The 15,279-nt window shown below is 45.4% G+C and overlaps 1 protein-coding gene across 11 annotated transcripts in view; it reads left to right on the top strand.

Moving 5' to 3' along the window:
- Window positions 1-645: 645 nt before the first annotated feature.
- CFLAR (CASP8 and FADD like apoptosis regulator) overlaps window positions 646-15,279 on the top strand; it is a 50,531-nt gene continuing 35,897 nt past the window's right edge. For 2 of the 11 annotated variants that reach the window (XM_023510339.1, XM_023510333.1), the window contains exon 1: window positions 646-754. The gene's annotated coding sequence lies outside the window, so the exon portion shown is untranslated. Of the gene's footprint in view, window positions 755-892; window positions 955-974; window positions 2,601-3,009; window positions 4,963-15,279 lie in introns of those variants that run through there. The other 9 variants (XM_023510337.1, XM_023510334.1, XM_023510331.1 and 6 more) reach the window with 8 other exon arrangements.

Below are 15,279 nucleotides of genomic sequence, written 5' to 3'. Positions count from 1 at the left end.
TGCAGCAGTTCAGAGTGGAGAGGTGTCTTGCAGTGCTGAAAAGAGGAAGGAAGTGGGTTTGGTTCAAATACCATAGGAGCTTTTTTTTTTTTTTTTTGAGATAGAGTCTCTCTCTGTTGCCCAGGCTAGAGTGCTATGGCCTCAGCCTATCTCACAGCAACCTCAGTCTCCTGGGCTGAGGTGATCCTCCTGCCTCAGCCTCCCAAGTAGCTGGGATCACAGGCACCCTGCACAACTCCCAGCTAATTTTTCTATTTTTAGTAGAGACCAAGTCTTGCTCTTTCTCAAACTCCTCAGTTCAAGGGATCCTCCTACAGACTTATGCCCCAGCCCCATAGACTGGCTGTCTCTTCATTTGCTGTTTTACACGGGTGTCTGCTTTAAATAATTTTTACCGCAGTCTGGGGGGTCCGCCAAGCTCTCCTTGCTGTCCTGCAGGTGTCAATGTCTTGGTACTATACTTGCAACTTTCCTGCAAGTTTAAAAGTATTTCAATAAATATATTTTTAAAAAACACAGTAAGTATTTAGGAATCGATAGATCAAGACAAAAAGCCCGTTCACTTTTTCTATTTATTTTCCACACCATTGGTAGTAAACACTAGTAGTGTTCATAATAACACCTGGAACGCTGGGTCCAAACCACACGCAGTTAACAGAAGCCCTGAGCAGCAAACACTGAGCTGGCAGTCTACCCGGAGAACGTTTCAACTCGGAGGAGGGATCTGCAGAGTGGGGTCTCCGACCGTATCGCAGTGAGTGTAGAGTATTAGACTTTTGTAGGGTTATAGTTTTAAAAGTCCCGACACCAGCAGAGGGAGAGTGGGCAGGGACACGCCACGAGAGTGATTCTCAGGAAGCCACGTCGGCTCCCCTGCTTTCGGTTTCTTTGTCCCGGGTGGCGAAGACTAACAGGGAGCCTGAGGACAGTCCAGGCACAAGGTGGAAGACGACGGTACGTGCCCCGCGCTCCAGCCCAGGAGACCAGTCCTGACACCCCCTCCCCCCACAAGACCTGACGTGGGGTTTTCGCGTCAGTGTCGCCGCAGGCCCCTCAAAGACCCGCGCGTCGGAGAACTAGCCCCGGGTGGGGGTGCGGAGCAGGGGCCGGCAGGGGTGGGTGTTCCCAGGTGATCCAGTTCCGGAGCTTTGTTAATTTCCAGTTTGCCCAGCTGGCACTGGCTGGAAACCCCCGCGCTCCCCACTTCCTCCCCAGCTCTCATCTCCTCACCCCCTTCTCCCCGTTCTGTCTTGGATTCCCGCCTTGGCTGTCCTAGGCTGCTGGGGTCCCCTACAGATTGGACCGACGGGGAAGTAACCCTTGGTTAACACTGTGTGGCCCCTGGCAGAGAAACTGGCTGTGAGCTTCGGTGTGGGGTCCCCTGTGTCATAGAAACGTTTCTAAAGATGATGTTGAGAGTGGCTCAATTCCTGGGGTAAACTGCTGTTGAAAAGATTAGGCAATTCCCCTTCTGATAAGTTAATGGAAGATATACTTTTTCTGGGTGGACTGTTTGAGCGCTCAGGCCTTGACTCGGCTGGAACTGGCCAGACTGGAGTTTTTACTCTTTCGCAATATCCTGGTGATGTAAGTAGGGCAGAGTTGTTATTTCCCAAAGCGGTTTAATGTGTATATATTTCCGCAAATTCCAAGTGTCGCGGTTGAGACAGTTGTCTGGTCCTCCTTTGTTAGTGTGCTCGTGACCAGAGTGAGCAGACCCACCGAAAGCAAGGCAAGCGTGAAACTAAGTTAAGTGAGGAAGAGAAAGATAGATTTACAGAGTAAGATAACGCTGGTCACAGACCAGAGAGAAGTACCATTGTGACAAAACACTTGGGTATAGGCTGGGGTTTTCTTTTATACTGTCTGGCTGGGGCCCTCCTCCAGGTTCAGACCTTCTCAGAACCACTTTCAAGGACTGTTAAGAAGTGATAATTAAGTCACTTTCCAAATTCTATTGTGCTCTGGCTGCCTGGCCTGGAGGCTTCCTCCTTCCCCCCAGGCGGCAGCTTGTTGAGGAGGATAGGATTCCTGCAAGGCCCCACGAAGATGGAGCTCGCCCAGGTCTTTCCTTTCTGGTGGGGCAATTGCTCCAGGCAACCCCAAGGCAGAGCACCCCTTTTGTCTTTTTTCCCTAGGAGAGGGGGAATTTGCACTACCTAACTCAAGGATAGCCCACCTTGGAAAAGCTGGAAATGCTTGACTAAGTTTTTTAAACCTTGAAACGAATCTGCTTTCTTTGCCTTTCCTTGAGAAAGACAGTGGACTGTTCTTGCTGGAGTGTAACCTTCCTGATTTGGAAGGAAGGGCTGATGCTTTTAGTACTATTAACAGTGGAATGCAGTAGAACAAAGGCCAGTTGAAACTGAGGGGAAGTTTTGGCCCCAGGGAGCAGGAAGTAAGTTAGAGGGCGACCAAGCTCTTTTAAAGATTTTGATTGGCTATCTTGTGAAATTTGTTCTGAGGCAACAAAGGGTGAAGCCACTGGGGGATAGAATATGTAAAGAATGTGGACTTGTACAAACTGATAATCTAGAACTAAAACCTGGCGCTGGCCTGCTTTAGAAGAAAGAGTTCGGATAAGAGCATCGGAACTTTAGGTATCTTCCTTTGAGTGGTTTCTCTGGATAATCTTACAAAAGAGTTTCATTGAACAAAGAACTTGGATCATGTGGGCCAGGTGGCCCACGCCTGTAATCCTAGCACTCTGGGAGGCTGAGGTGGGTGGATCTCTTGAGCTCACGAATTGGACACTAGCCTGAGCCAAGAGCAAGACATGTCTCAACTGAAAATAGAAGAATTAGCCAAGCGTTGTGGCGTTTCTACTCAGTAGGCTGCCTCAAGCTCACTGGGGGCCCAGGAGTTAATTGAGTTTGCTGTGAGCTGGGCTGACACCATGGCACTCTAGCCTGCGGCAACAGAATGAGACTCTTGTCTCAAAACAAAACAAAAAGCTTGAGGAAAAAAAAGGTTGAAAGGGAACTTTGCTTGCTGTACAGAATTTTTCTTTTTTTTTTTTTTAAATTGTTTTCCTTACAGATTTTGGGTCGAATGTCCTAGTTAAAATGGCTTTTCCTAGCGACTTCATGTTTTACATTTATTTGTAACTGACAACTGCACATTCTTTAACTTTGTGTTACTAGCTCCCTTAAACCTATTTCCAAGGTGAATCCACCTTCAGGTCTCCCGGGGGCGCCAGGTGCTTTCCCCTGGACTCTAGCGCGACTGGGAGTAGGAGTAAGGGAAGTCGTGGGCAGTTGTTTACCAGCCTGTCTAGGAGCCTCTAGGACGCCGCAGGAGAAGCAGTCTGGCCCCAGGGATCCCCGGGGTCTTACTGCCGCTCCCAGTAGGTGGCTGGGCGTCGCGGCGGCGCGCACACGTTACCTTCTTTCAGCGCTGCGGGTGCCCTTTGGTCACACAAGGGGATTTTGTCACCTGTAGAGACACGCGCTTAGCCATATGTGAGTTAATGCCGCACTGGGAGGATGTCGTGGGCGGCGCTGTCATACGGTGGACAGCGTGGAGGAGGCGCGAAGGGCCTCTGCAGTCAGAGGTTCCCGGACGCTGGCCGCAGAAGGCAGGTTTTCATGCAAGTGAGGCTGTCCCCCAGTTCCTCATCCCGTCGGAAGTATTTCCACTTCCAGTTTTCCGCAGCAGCAGGTCTGAACCTGTGGGGCTGAGGAAAAGCCGGCGGCGGCCAGGGTGTGAGTACACCGAGAACTTTGCCTGTCTCCTTTCTCCCGCTCCCCACCCCTGGGTTGGTGTCGTCTGGGCTCTGGGGACGTCGGGGCGCTATATTCTTAGCCCCGCAGAAAAGGACTGAGTCTCTTCGTTTTCGACCCTTGGCTTCTTCCTGGAATCTTTTGGGGACTCTCAACTCTGAGGCTTGTGGCTCAGCCGTGGAATGGACTCCCTTTGGAGATGGGGGCGCCCTTTAAGTCTGGTTATTTCTTCCTTGTTAGAGTCCCAAGGGCTAATTAAACTCGAGTTTGTGGACTCAAATGCCTTCTTGCCTTCCATTCAGTATAATCCTTCCAACATTTATTGAGCTCTGAGTTCTGGTTCCTGAGGACACAGGAATGATCGAAACTTCATTCCTGGAGACCCAGCAAACTTGGAGTCAAGGCAGTCTAGACAAGGTCCACGGAGAAGGAAGCCCAGTGTTTTGTTTGTTTGTTTGTTTTAAGGCAGGGTTCTTACTCTCTTGCCTAGGCTGGTCTCAAATTCCTGGGCTTAAGCTATCCTCCCACCGCAGTCTCCTGAGTAGCTGGTATGATAAGATGATGCCTCCTCTCCCAGCTTTGTGTTTACAGTCATTCCTTTGATGATCTCCACTTCTAACCATTTGCCTTTTTTTCTTTTTTTGTTAAACAGACCCAGGCTGGGTTTGAATCCACCACCCCTGGTACACAGGGCTGGCGCTCTAACCACTGAAATACAGGTGCCCCATTTTGTCTTTATTAGCCCATTTATGTTTTTGAGTAAAATAAACAAATAGCTTCTTTGCTATATACTGAGTTGTCATCTTTGGTAACTCAGTACTTATTATAATGGAACTAAGATCCACCAATATGATACCACTTTTCTTTGCATATTCAAGATGATTTGTGTCTTCTGCAGTGAACTAACTCTTCAATTAGTCCATATCACATATACCTCAGTTTTTCAAAGTCATTGAAAAGTCCTCTTGTAGCTACTTGCTCCAAGGTTTAAAATGTTTGTCCCAGAGTAATGACTTCGTTGGATCATCTGACTTTACAAATGGGAACCAAAAGCTTCCTTGTCTACTCTAGCACCCAGCCAACTTGTGAGAGTCTTACATTTTTTTTCCTTGACTTTCCTTTGGATCTTCCTTTTGCCTTATATAACTGGCTTTTTATTTTTGTTTTTACTTGCAGCTTTGTTTTACAGAGTAGGCATGGACAACAAACAATAAGCAATTTCTTGCTTATTAACTATCTGGTAAGTGAACAAACTGCCTGAAATGATGACTGAAACTTGATTCAGAGTTGAATGAAAAAAATTAATTCCTTCAGCATTTACTGAGCATCTGCTGGTGCTATGGAATGAGAGCACATAGAAGATCTTCCTTTTCTATGGAGTTCCTTTCTAGTTGGAAAGATAGAAGCAGCAGCAAAAGTTATGCTCAAGTGACTAAGGCGCCAGCCACATACACCTAAGGTGGTGGGTTTGAACCCAGCCTGGGCCTGCCAAACAACAATGATGGCTGCAACCAAAAAAAAAAAATAGCCGGGCTATGTGGTGGGCGCCTGTGGTCCCAGCTACTTGGGAGGCTGAGGCAGGAGACTTGCTTGAGCCCAGGAGTTGGAGGTTGCTGTGAGCTGTGATATCATGGCACTCTCTACCCAGGGGGAGAGCTTAAGGCTCTGTCTCAAAAAAAAAAAAAAAAAAAAAAAAATTATGCTCAAAACCTTGGCCATACTATTGAAACCCCAGAGTTCGAAAAGTTATACTTGACTTGTGTTCTATTGTAACCCATGTCTAGGTTATTATAATCCGGCAAATAAATAAGGCTGTGCTTCAAGTATACTGGCTGGGCTATTAGTACTATAAAATGCATGGCTCAGGGAAATTATGTAGAGCAAAAAACTGTACCCCCAGAGCATCAGTTGTCTGCCTTATCTTTCAAAAAGGCTGGCAGCCTAACTATAGAATGAATCTATCCCTTTTATGGAGGTAATCACCAGGAATGCCAAGGAACAAGCAAGTGATCAGAAACTTAGGAACAGGTAAAAAATACCAGGGAAGGTGATAAGACTAAAGCAAATGCAGAATTTTTATTTTCTTCTCCACTTTTTGCCATTTTCTGGATTTTCCTATAGCAAGCAGGTAATGCTTTTTATAATTAGAAAAAAGAATGCTATATAAAAGAGATTTTGAACAGAGCGGTCTCCTTGGCTCTTTAGTTACAATGGAGAATCCATTGTATAAACTGAGCAGATATATCCACCATATTTAAGTTTTTTGAATTAAAAATTCAAGCTTGGGCAGTGCCTGTGGCTCAAAGCAGTAGGGCGCTGGCCCCATATGCTGGAGGTGGTGGGTTCAAACCCAGCCCTGGCCAAAACTGCAAAAATAAATAAATAAATAAATAAAACTAAATATTCAAGCTAATCTTGTCTATATGAGCTTTAGACAATGTCTGCTGAGTATTTTATTTTAGTGCCAAATACTTGATATTATGCTATTCTCGTGGACAGATAGGATTGTTTCTTGAGCCACTTTTTATTCCTTTGATAAAGACCTTGAGAAGGAATACATATGTTCTTGACTGTTTTGGCATGAGTATATACATCTAATTCCTCTAAGGATGACATTAGGTCCCTTTAAGGTGATGTTTACATGTGTAAAAAGAAGTGAGGCTGGGCCACTCTTCATACTCCTTGGGATTGGGATCTGGTCTCTGAACTCAAGCTTTGCTGAAGCAGTAAAAGTTGAAATCTTGCTTAAACTCAGGCAGTTTGACCTGTTGCTAATTTTTCTTTTTCTTTTTCTTTCTTATTTTATTTTATTTTTTTTTTTGAGACAGAGTCGCCCTCAATAGAGTGCTGTGGCATCACAGCTCAAAGCAACCTCCAACTCTTGGGCTTAGGAGATTCTCTTGCCCTAGCTTCCTGAGTAGCTGGGACTACAGGCGCCTACCACAACACCTGGCTATTTTTTTGTTGCAATTTGGCCAGGGCCGGGTTCGAACCTGCCCCTACCCCTGAGCCATAGGTGCTGCCCCCTTGTTGCTAAATTTTTTTCAGAGGGAATTGAAGTCCGGTAATAAATTAATGAATGCAGCAAATGCCTTGCATTGTCTTGTGGTTTTTCCTCAGTAGAGGGAATGAAACAGGAACAACTCACGGAAAATGATTCTATACAAGATATTAGTAATTTTTTTTTTTTTTAGCTTCACTGAGAACCTCACATATTTATTAAATAACAAGTTTGCAGGCACAGCTTGAACAATATAAGAAAAGTCATCTTCTTCACTTATACAATCATCTAAATTCAAAAGCACTCACAAAATTGAGCAAACAAAGCCAGTATTTGCATATTAGGCAAAGGAGACATTGCTAATAGAAGCTGCAGGTCTGGTCAAAAATAAATGTTTTATATTATTAAGTAGTAAAATAAACAGAATTTTATCCCCAGAACATATCTCGGTAAAGCCTGGGGGTTAGTGCACCTGCAGGGACGCGACAGCAAAGTCACCTCCGAATAAAGAGCAGCCTCAGAAGCAGCTGGATTAGCAAACGATGTCAAGGGACCCACCCCGAGCAGACACTGCTCTCCAGTCTGGAGTTGTTTGCAAGGGAGGATGTAGGGTCACTCCCAATCCCCAGTTCCAGGAAAGGGAGGGGGGTGGCCTCAAGATATTAGTAATTTTGAGGACATTAGAAGGCTGTCCTATTTGGGAAAAAAATACTTTAACTTTTAGACATGTTTGAGTCCACCCTAAGAGATTTAAGAGGAGTGGGTTGGAGGTCTGGCAAAATGAATGCTGTGACACAAATCTTAAAGAGGTTGAGAAATAACAGTTTATTGTGATAAGTGCAAAGGATATATTTTTAGCAAAAGGTACTGGGGCTTGTACTTTTTGCTAGGGCCAGGAGATATTTGGTTGGAGATGTATTCTTCCTCTTCAAGGTGAGGTCCTGCTAGCTCCCACAAAGTTTTGCATGGGGGCTTGCCCAGCTTCTTACAATCACGTTGTAAGTCATCCTAAAACAACACCCTCACCATCTCTGTACTTGCAAAAGTTTATTTCACAAGCTCTGTGTCTGGGTCCAGGAATGGCAAGGTTCAAAGTATGACATCTTACGAAAGCAGCAGCACCATCACCATCTTGCTTCATTGTAAGTTACAGAAGGATGAGTGGGTATTACGTACTTACCTGCAATTGTGCATTGACAACTAGTCTGTTCAAGACCCAACAGGACTGAGCTTGGCAGGTCTGACCAGATCCTACCACAGCCTAATGAAGATGAGTAAGAGCCTGTCTCTTCACAGACCTCTATGATAGTTGGATACTATCATACATATAGTTGATACATACAAGAATAAGATAAATGCTAGAAAGAAACCAAACGGTGCTGCAAAGCAGAAGGAAATGACTTCTCACTCTCCAAAACTGGGAGAAGTACATTTCTTTATAAATTACCTGGTCTGTGGTGTTTTGTTATAGCAGCACAAAATGGATTAAAACGGAACAGACTGTTTGTGAGTCTCTGGGAAGCTCCCACAAGTCCTATCTCCACTGACCTCCCCAGTTCATCTGGAGTCATATGGTAATTTATTATTATACATCTTCATTTTTAATTTTTTTTTTTTTGAGACAGAGCCTCACTTTATCACCCTCAGTAGAGTGCTATGGCGTCACAGCTCGCAGCAACCTCCAACTCCTGGGATTAGGTGACTCTTGCCTCAGCCTCCCGCATAGCTGGGACTATAGACGTCTACCACAACACCTGGCAATTTTTTGTTGCAGTTTAGCCAGGGCCAGGTTCAAACCCGCCACCCTCAGTATATGGGGCCAGTGCCCTACCCACTGAGCCACAGGCGCGCCCCATTTTAAATATTTTGAAGGCTGTAATCCATCGCAATGCCTAACTAGTTTTTCTATTTTTCATAGAGAGGATGTCTCACTTTGCTCAGGCAATCCACCTCCCTTGGCCTCTCAGAGTGCTAGGATTACAGGCATGAGTCCCCATGCTCTGCCAGCACATGCCGTTTTACCCCGAATTGTGCAACATCTTCTTTATCCTTTTAGAAGCTTCTGGGTGACAGTTTCAGGTACTTCATATTCATATCTCTACTTGGCTTTCTCGGACACCTGAGAGTTCCAGGTTCACATGCTGCTTTCTGCATCTAGCAAGATAGGCTTCTCTCCATCTCTGTCCAGTTTCATGGGGTTGCTGAGAAATCACATTTACTTCTGGTATATGACCTTGCTTTCATGCCACACCATGACCTTAAGCTACCAAAGCAGTACAAAGAATGGAATGTTAAGTATGTGTTCTGAGAGCATAGCGGGTCATGCTGGTTGCTATGCAACTGATTACAGGAAACTTACGCTTTGGATAAGTTTGGAGGCAACATTGATATGCTGTGAGAAAGGTTGAGAAGGCTTCTTTTTTTTTTTCTTTTTTTGAGACAGAGCCTCAAGCTGTCCCCCTGGGTAGAGTGCCATAGCATCACAGCTCACAGCAACCTCCAGCTCCTGTGCCCAAGCAAGTCTCCTCCTCAGCCTCCCAAGTAGCTGGGCCCACAGGTGCCCGCCACAACACCCAGCTATTTTTGGTTGCAGCCATCATTGTTGTTTGGTGAGCCCGGGCTGGATTTGAACCTGCCAGGTCGGGTGTATGTGGCTGGTGCCTTAGCCTCAGCCTCTTGAGCCACAGGTGCCGAGCCGAGAAGGCTTCTTTAACCACGTTTTACTGTCGCCTATTAGGGCAAATGCCAGGTACTAGGGAGGTGTGCTAAGTGCTTTAATAGAGGTTTATATGTAGTATCATGATGGTATGAAGGAGAAACTAACCAGATCTATCTGGGATCTTCCAGGAAAACTAAAAACAGGAGATGCTTCAGTTGGTCCTATAAGCTGAGAAGGGTTTTTGCTAGGCAGCTAAGTAGAAGAGTGAAATCCAGGCACAGGTACAGGACATGGGAAAGAACTCTTTGTTGAGATTTGGTTGAAGGTGAATGTTTCAGATATGTATTGATGGGAGATAAGGACAGGCAGTGGGCTGTGAGGAGCCTTGAATGCGAAGAAAAGTAGAAACTGCAATGAGAGGTGAGGAACCACTGAATGATGTGAATTAGAAAAGTGACTTGTTTAAGAAGGACTTTACCTAACAAATGCAATCAGTGTAACCTGGTTTCTTGTACCCTCAATGAATCCCCAACTATAAAAAAAGAAAAAAAAAAAAGAAAAGTGACTTGGTTCAAGCATGAACTTCAGAAAGTTTATTCTGATAGGAAATAGGTTTGGAGAAGGTGAGGTCAGAGGCAGGGGAAGAGAAAGGCCCTGGGGTTGAGTCCAGGTGAAGAGATGGATGCTAAGGAACAGCAGCATGGAAGGGGCAGGCAGAAAGGGTGGTGAGGGAAGGGGAAATGGTAGAGAGGAACTGGGCAGAAGACAGTGATAAAAGGTCAGTCAAGGGAGAAGGTTAATTCAAGGAGGGGTTAATTAGCAGCATTAGATGGGACAGATGGGTCAGAGGAGAGAGGACTTTTGATTACCCTTGGATGTGGCAGCTAGGAAGTCACTGAAGTCTCAACAGCAGTATCATCAGGGCTAGGATGAGTGAGGCACTTGTGTGTCACTAGAGCGAGGTGAGTGAGGGACTCACTTCCGGCACAACGTTTAAGGGGATGCTTACAAACTCAGTAGTCAAGATAAATAATATCTTAATGCAGTATTTTAAAAAATTGACACGAATGCCAAAAATCTGTGATGACCAGTATATGTATTTGACTTAATAAAATTTAAAAAAATTTTAAAGACAGCATCAGTATTGCTGATGCTTCTTTTGCCTCAGCTCCAGTACGGCTCAGCACTGTCACCGAGTAAAGGATGATGGGGAGAGTGCAGGCATGTTGAGGTGTCAATTGAAGTTGAAGAAATTGAAGCACTGAGGGCAGACTCTTCCTTCACAAAGTCCCAGCTTCGTGTGAAAGGATGGCCTGTCCAAGGGACCTCGTGGATAAGGGGTTTTTGGTTTTATATATCCTTTTAGTGGAGGAGATGAGCTGAAGAGAGCAGTCCCTGGAGTGGAGAGGGGCTAACAAACGAGCAAGGGCTCTGGAGGCAGGAGGGCACACAGCTGGCTCTGGGCAGGCTGAGGGCAGGAGGTGCTGGCTGGGGCAGTGAACAGGTGGAAGGTGGCGGGTGCTCACACTGATAAATGGCTCCAGTGGACAGCGTGAGGATGGAAGAAAGCAATGAAGGTCAAGCTTTCCCTGGCCCAGGGAAAAGCTGGGGTGGGGTCGAAAAGGAGCTGACCAGGGTCCCGAAAGTGAAACTGCCAAGCAGACAAAACCCATGGGAGGTTGGAAACCACACAGGGTGGTGTGGTGTCAGTTTGAGTGTTGTGTGATCCTTTCCTCCACCTTCAGAACTGCTTGCTACACCAGGTGGAGGAGTGGAGGAGGCTCTCTAGCTGAGGCTGGGGTGCTAGGGATTTCCTGGGACTCAGGACTTCTTGTGTTTGTTTACTCAACAAATATTTGATAACTGTGAGTCAGGCACTTGGTCTGTGCAGAGGATTTAATCACAAAGAGGAAATAAATGACCTCATGGAGTGCCCCGTGGTGGCCTGGATCAGTTGGTGCTTAGCATCCATATTCACCTCTGCTGGAGGGTAGAAGGCTACAAGCTGCATTCCCTAGCCTCTTTTTTTAAATTGAGACAGAAGAGTTTTCATTTTGTCGCCCTTGGTAGAGTCACAGCTCACAGCAACCTTAAACTCTTGGGCTCAAGCGATTCTCTTGCCTCAGTCTCATTAGTAGCTGGGACTACAGGTGCCCACCACAACGCCTGGCTATTTTTGTTGTTGTTGTTGTTTAGCAGGCTGGGGCCAGGTTCAAATCCACCAGCCCTGGTGCGTGTCGTCAGCATCCTAACCACTGGGCTACGGGCGCCCCTCCCTGGCCTCTTTTACAGCTAGCCTGTGAATGAAATTCTGCCAGTTAGGTACGTTCAGGCAAGATTTATGAACAGAAGTGGGCAGAGGCCAGGACTTGGCTGCTTTTCTTTGTTTCTCTGCCAGCTAGCAGGGTGGTGTTGATGTGGGGATTGGAAGCAGTTGTGATAGGTGGGTCCACCCCTATGGCTATATCTCTGCTATGGCATGGGGTCTTTGAGCTCAGTTTCCTCTCTGGCTACCTCCTGATTCCCCTCTGCCCTGAATGAGGCAGGGTCATTCTGGGAGCCCTGGGGATCTTTGCTAGAAACCCAGCCTAGAGCCCTTTTCTCTACTACTCCCAGCAGTTTTGCAGGTACCAGTATTGAGGCTATTTCTACTGAAAATGCCTGGAGTTCCTCTTTTTTTTTTTTTGAGACAGAAACTCAGGCTGTTGCCCTGGGTAGAGTGCTTTGGCATCACAGCTCACAGCAACCTCCAACTCCTGGGCTAAAGTGATTCTCCTGCGTCCACCTCCCAAATAGCTGGGACTACAGGCCCCCCCGCACAGCGCCTGGCTATTTTATGGTTGCAGCTGTCATTGTTTGGCGGCCAGGCTGGATTTGAACCCGCCAGCTCTGGTGTATGTGGCTGGCGCCTTAGTCTCTTGAGCCACAGGCGCTGAGCCTGGAGTTCCCCTCTTTCCAGAACCTGATCTCCTGTTAGCCAGTATTGTCGAAATTCACTCTGGTGACTCACCACTGATGAGTGGTCTCATGACTTTTACCAGAAAAGTGGAACTGAATTTGGTCTTAGGTTTTGGTTTCTCTGTTTATGAAGATCAGGAACAGTTTGTACCAAGGTGGTGATTTTATGTGGGTGTGGAAAAGAGGGGGAGACACAGCCACTAAATTATATTATAATATGTCTCTGAATGGATTTAAGAAATGGGGAATTCCTTTAAAATTCTAGAAACATACACAGATGCTAATTTTGTCTGGCTAGGTAAGGCAATAGGTTTAAAATAGTAGGAGGTGACTCATCGCCCATAGCACAGTGGTTACGGCACCGGCCACATGAACAGAGACAGGTGGGTTCGAACCTAGCCAGGGCCAGCTAAACAACAATGACAACTGCAACCAAAAAATGGCCGGGTATTGTGGGCGCCTGTAGTCCCAGCTACTTGGGACTATAAGTATTTGTACAAGAGAATCGCTTAAGCCCAAGAGTTTGAGGTTATTGTGAACTGTGATGTCACAGCACTCTACTGAGGGCGACACTGTGAGACTCTGTCTCAAAAAAAAATGTAGGAGGTGAAATGAAACTTGAGGATTATTACTGATAATCAGGAGGAGTGGGTATTTGAAAGCAGGGAAGAAAAAGAATTAGGCTTGGACCTTTGCACCTGAGTAAGGTGAAGGTAAGTATCTCTTCAGGAGAGGTGCATGGAGTGCTGAGTCAGACAGCTCAGGCTGGATGGGGTTGGTAACTGAAGGGCACAGGTCTTTTTACAGAGTGCCAAAGAACTCATTCTGCAGCCAGCCCTGCTCCCACACCTATCTTTTGAACCATGTTAAATAAAATCTGACCTATTCTTTTTAAGGATAACTTTGAGAAGGCTTTAGGCTTTCTTGTTCTGAGGCTTGTTTACCTATAACCAAGGAAGTTGTAAGAGCATTTCAAATGCCGTGAGGTAGCTCACTATGGCACGTGTGAGTTCATTTTTTTCTTTGGTATATGTGTTTTGTATAGTACAATAGAGGTTGAGTGCAGAAAGGCTGAAACTAGATTTTCAGTTCCTTCTAAGCCTGTAAAGTTTCTTTTTGGCTATTTTTGTTTCCTAATTTTATTGTACTGTGGTCAGAGACCGTGCTATTCTACATCTATTTTAGTGTCTGTCTGTATACCTGCCACCCAGCTTATGAAGTAAAATACTACAAATTTAGTATAAAGTTTCTCAGTCTTAGCACAGTGGCCCTTCGAGGCTGGATAGCTCTTTGTTCTGGGAGGATGTGCGCTGTTGAATGTGTAGCAGCATCCTGGGTCTTTATCCACTAGGTTCCAGTAGCACCACCTGGTTATGATGACCCACAATATCTCCAGACATTGTCAGATGTCCACTGAGGGGGAAAATCATCCCTGATTGGCCACCGAGGTGGCTCTTGCCCTAATCCTAGCACTCTGGGATGCTGAGGTGGGTAGATTGCTTAAGTTCCGGAGCTAGACCAACTTGAGCAAGAGTGAGACCACATCTTTAAAAATACTCAGGCGTTGTGGTGGATACCTGTTGTCCCAGCTACTCAGGAGGCAAGACAAGAGGACTGCTTGAGCTCAAGAGTTTAAAGTTGAGTTATGAAGCCACAGCACTCTACCGAAGGTGACAAAATAAGACTCTTATCTCAAAAAAAAAAAAATCATCCTTGATTAATTCCCTTTGATCTAGCCTATCATACTGTAGAAAATTCTTTTATCTCCTTAAAGTAGTTTTAAGATACTTATTTTCACTCTTCCAGATGTAAGTTCCTAGGATGTGAATTCTACTTGTCTTGTCTACTGTCATGGTGATTTTTATTTTTACACATAGTAATTTTTTTTTAAGAGACAGAGTCTTACTTTGTTGCCCTCAGTAGAGTGCTGTGGTATCACAGCTCATAGCAACCTCCAGCACTTGGGCTTAGGTGATTCTCTTGCCTCAGCCTCCTGAGTAGCTGGGACTACAGGCACCCACCATAACACCTGGCTTTTTTTTTGTTGTAGTTTGGCTGGGGCAGGATTTAAACCTGCCACCTTCGGTATATGGGGCCGGTTCCCTACCCAATGACCCACAGGCACTGCCCTACACATAGTAATTTTTAAGCCTGAGTTTATCTCCAGCACAAATTATTCCCTGGAGTCTCATATGCTCAGGGTGGTGAAAGGTAGTCTTACTGGATGATTTTTAAGTTAGTCTATGACAGCAGTTCTCAACCTGTGGGTCGCGACCCACAGGAACTGTATTAAAGGGGGATTAGGAAGGTTGAGAACCACTGGTCTGTGAAGACCTCATCAGCTTCCCTAGTCTGAGAGTAATTTTTATTTCAATTTCTTGACTTGGGCTTAAAAGAAATCTCAGCAAGGTAGTGATTATTTGGACTTCAGCTTTGTATACTGTCCTTTCTCAAGTGCCCATTGCCTATACCCACAATTAACTGCCCCCAATACCACTCCAGCGTCATGCCTGCATTGAGTCGCCCTGGCTCTGTACAGCTCTGTCATTTCCTTTTGATATTTTCTTCCAGTATGCCAGATGCTACCACTGAGTAATTTGGGTTTTGCTGCCAAATGATACCCTGTTAGCATAGAGGGAAGACGGCATGCCAGTGTGCTCGCTGAGTGTGCGTGACTGGCAGAAAGCAATTATGGGCCTAACAGTTGGAGGGAATGAACTGAGCAGATAATGTTTTTTAGAACTATTATATAATTTTAACTCTTGGTGGGATTGTCATATTGTTCATAATTACAAATGACAAAAGTTAGATGAGTGTTTTTAAAAAATGGGGAATTTACCATTTCACTTCTAGTAGTTCTGTTTGGTTCTTTTCCAAATATGTCTGGTGAATTTGTATAGTATCTTATTTTTTACTCTTGTGTGTAATGATTTTATTTT

Source organism: Otolemur garnettii, unplaced genomic scaffold (assembly GCF_000181295.1).
Source record: "Otolemur garnettii isolate 467f Iridium unplaced genomic scaffold, OtoGar3 scaffold00013, whole genome shotgun sequence".
Taxonomy (NCBI): domain Eukaryota; kingdom Metazoa; phylum Chordata; class Mammalia; order Primates; family Galagidae; genus Otolemur; species Otolemur garnettii.
Note: the sequence above shows the minus strand (reverse complement) of the source record. Positions and strands in the feature narration are given on the sequence as shown.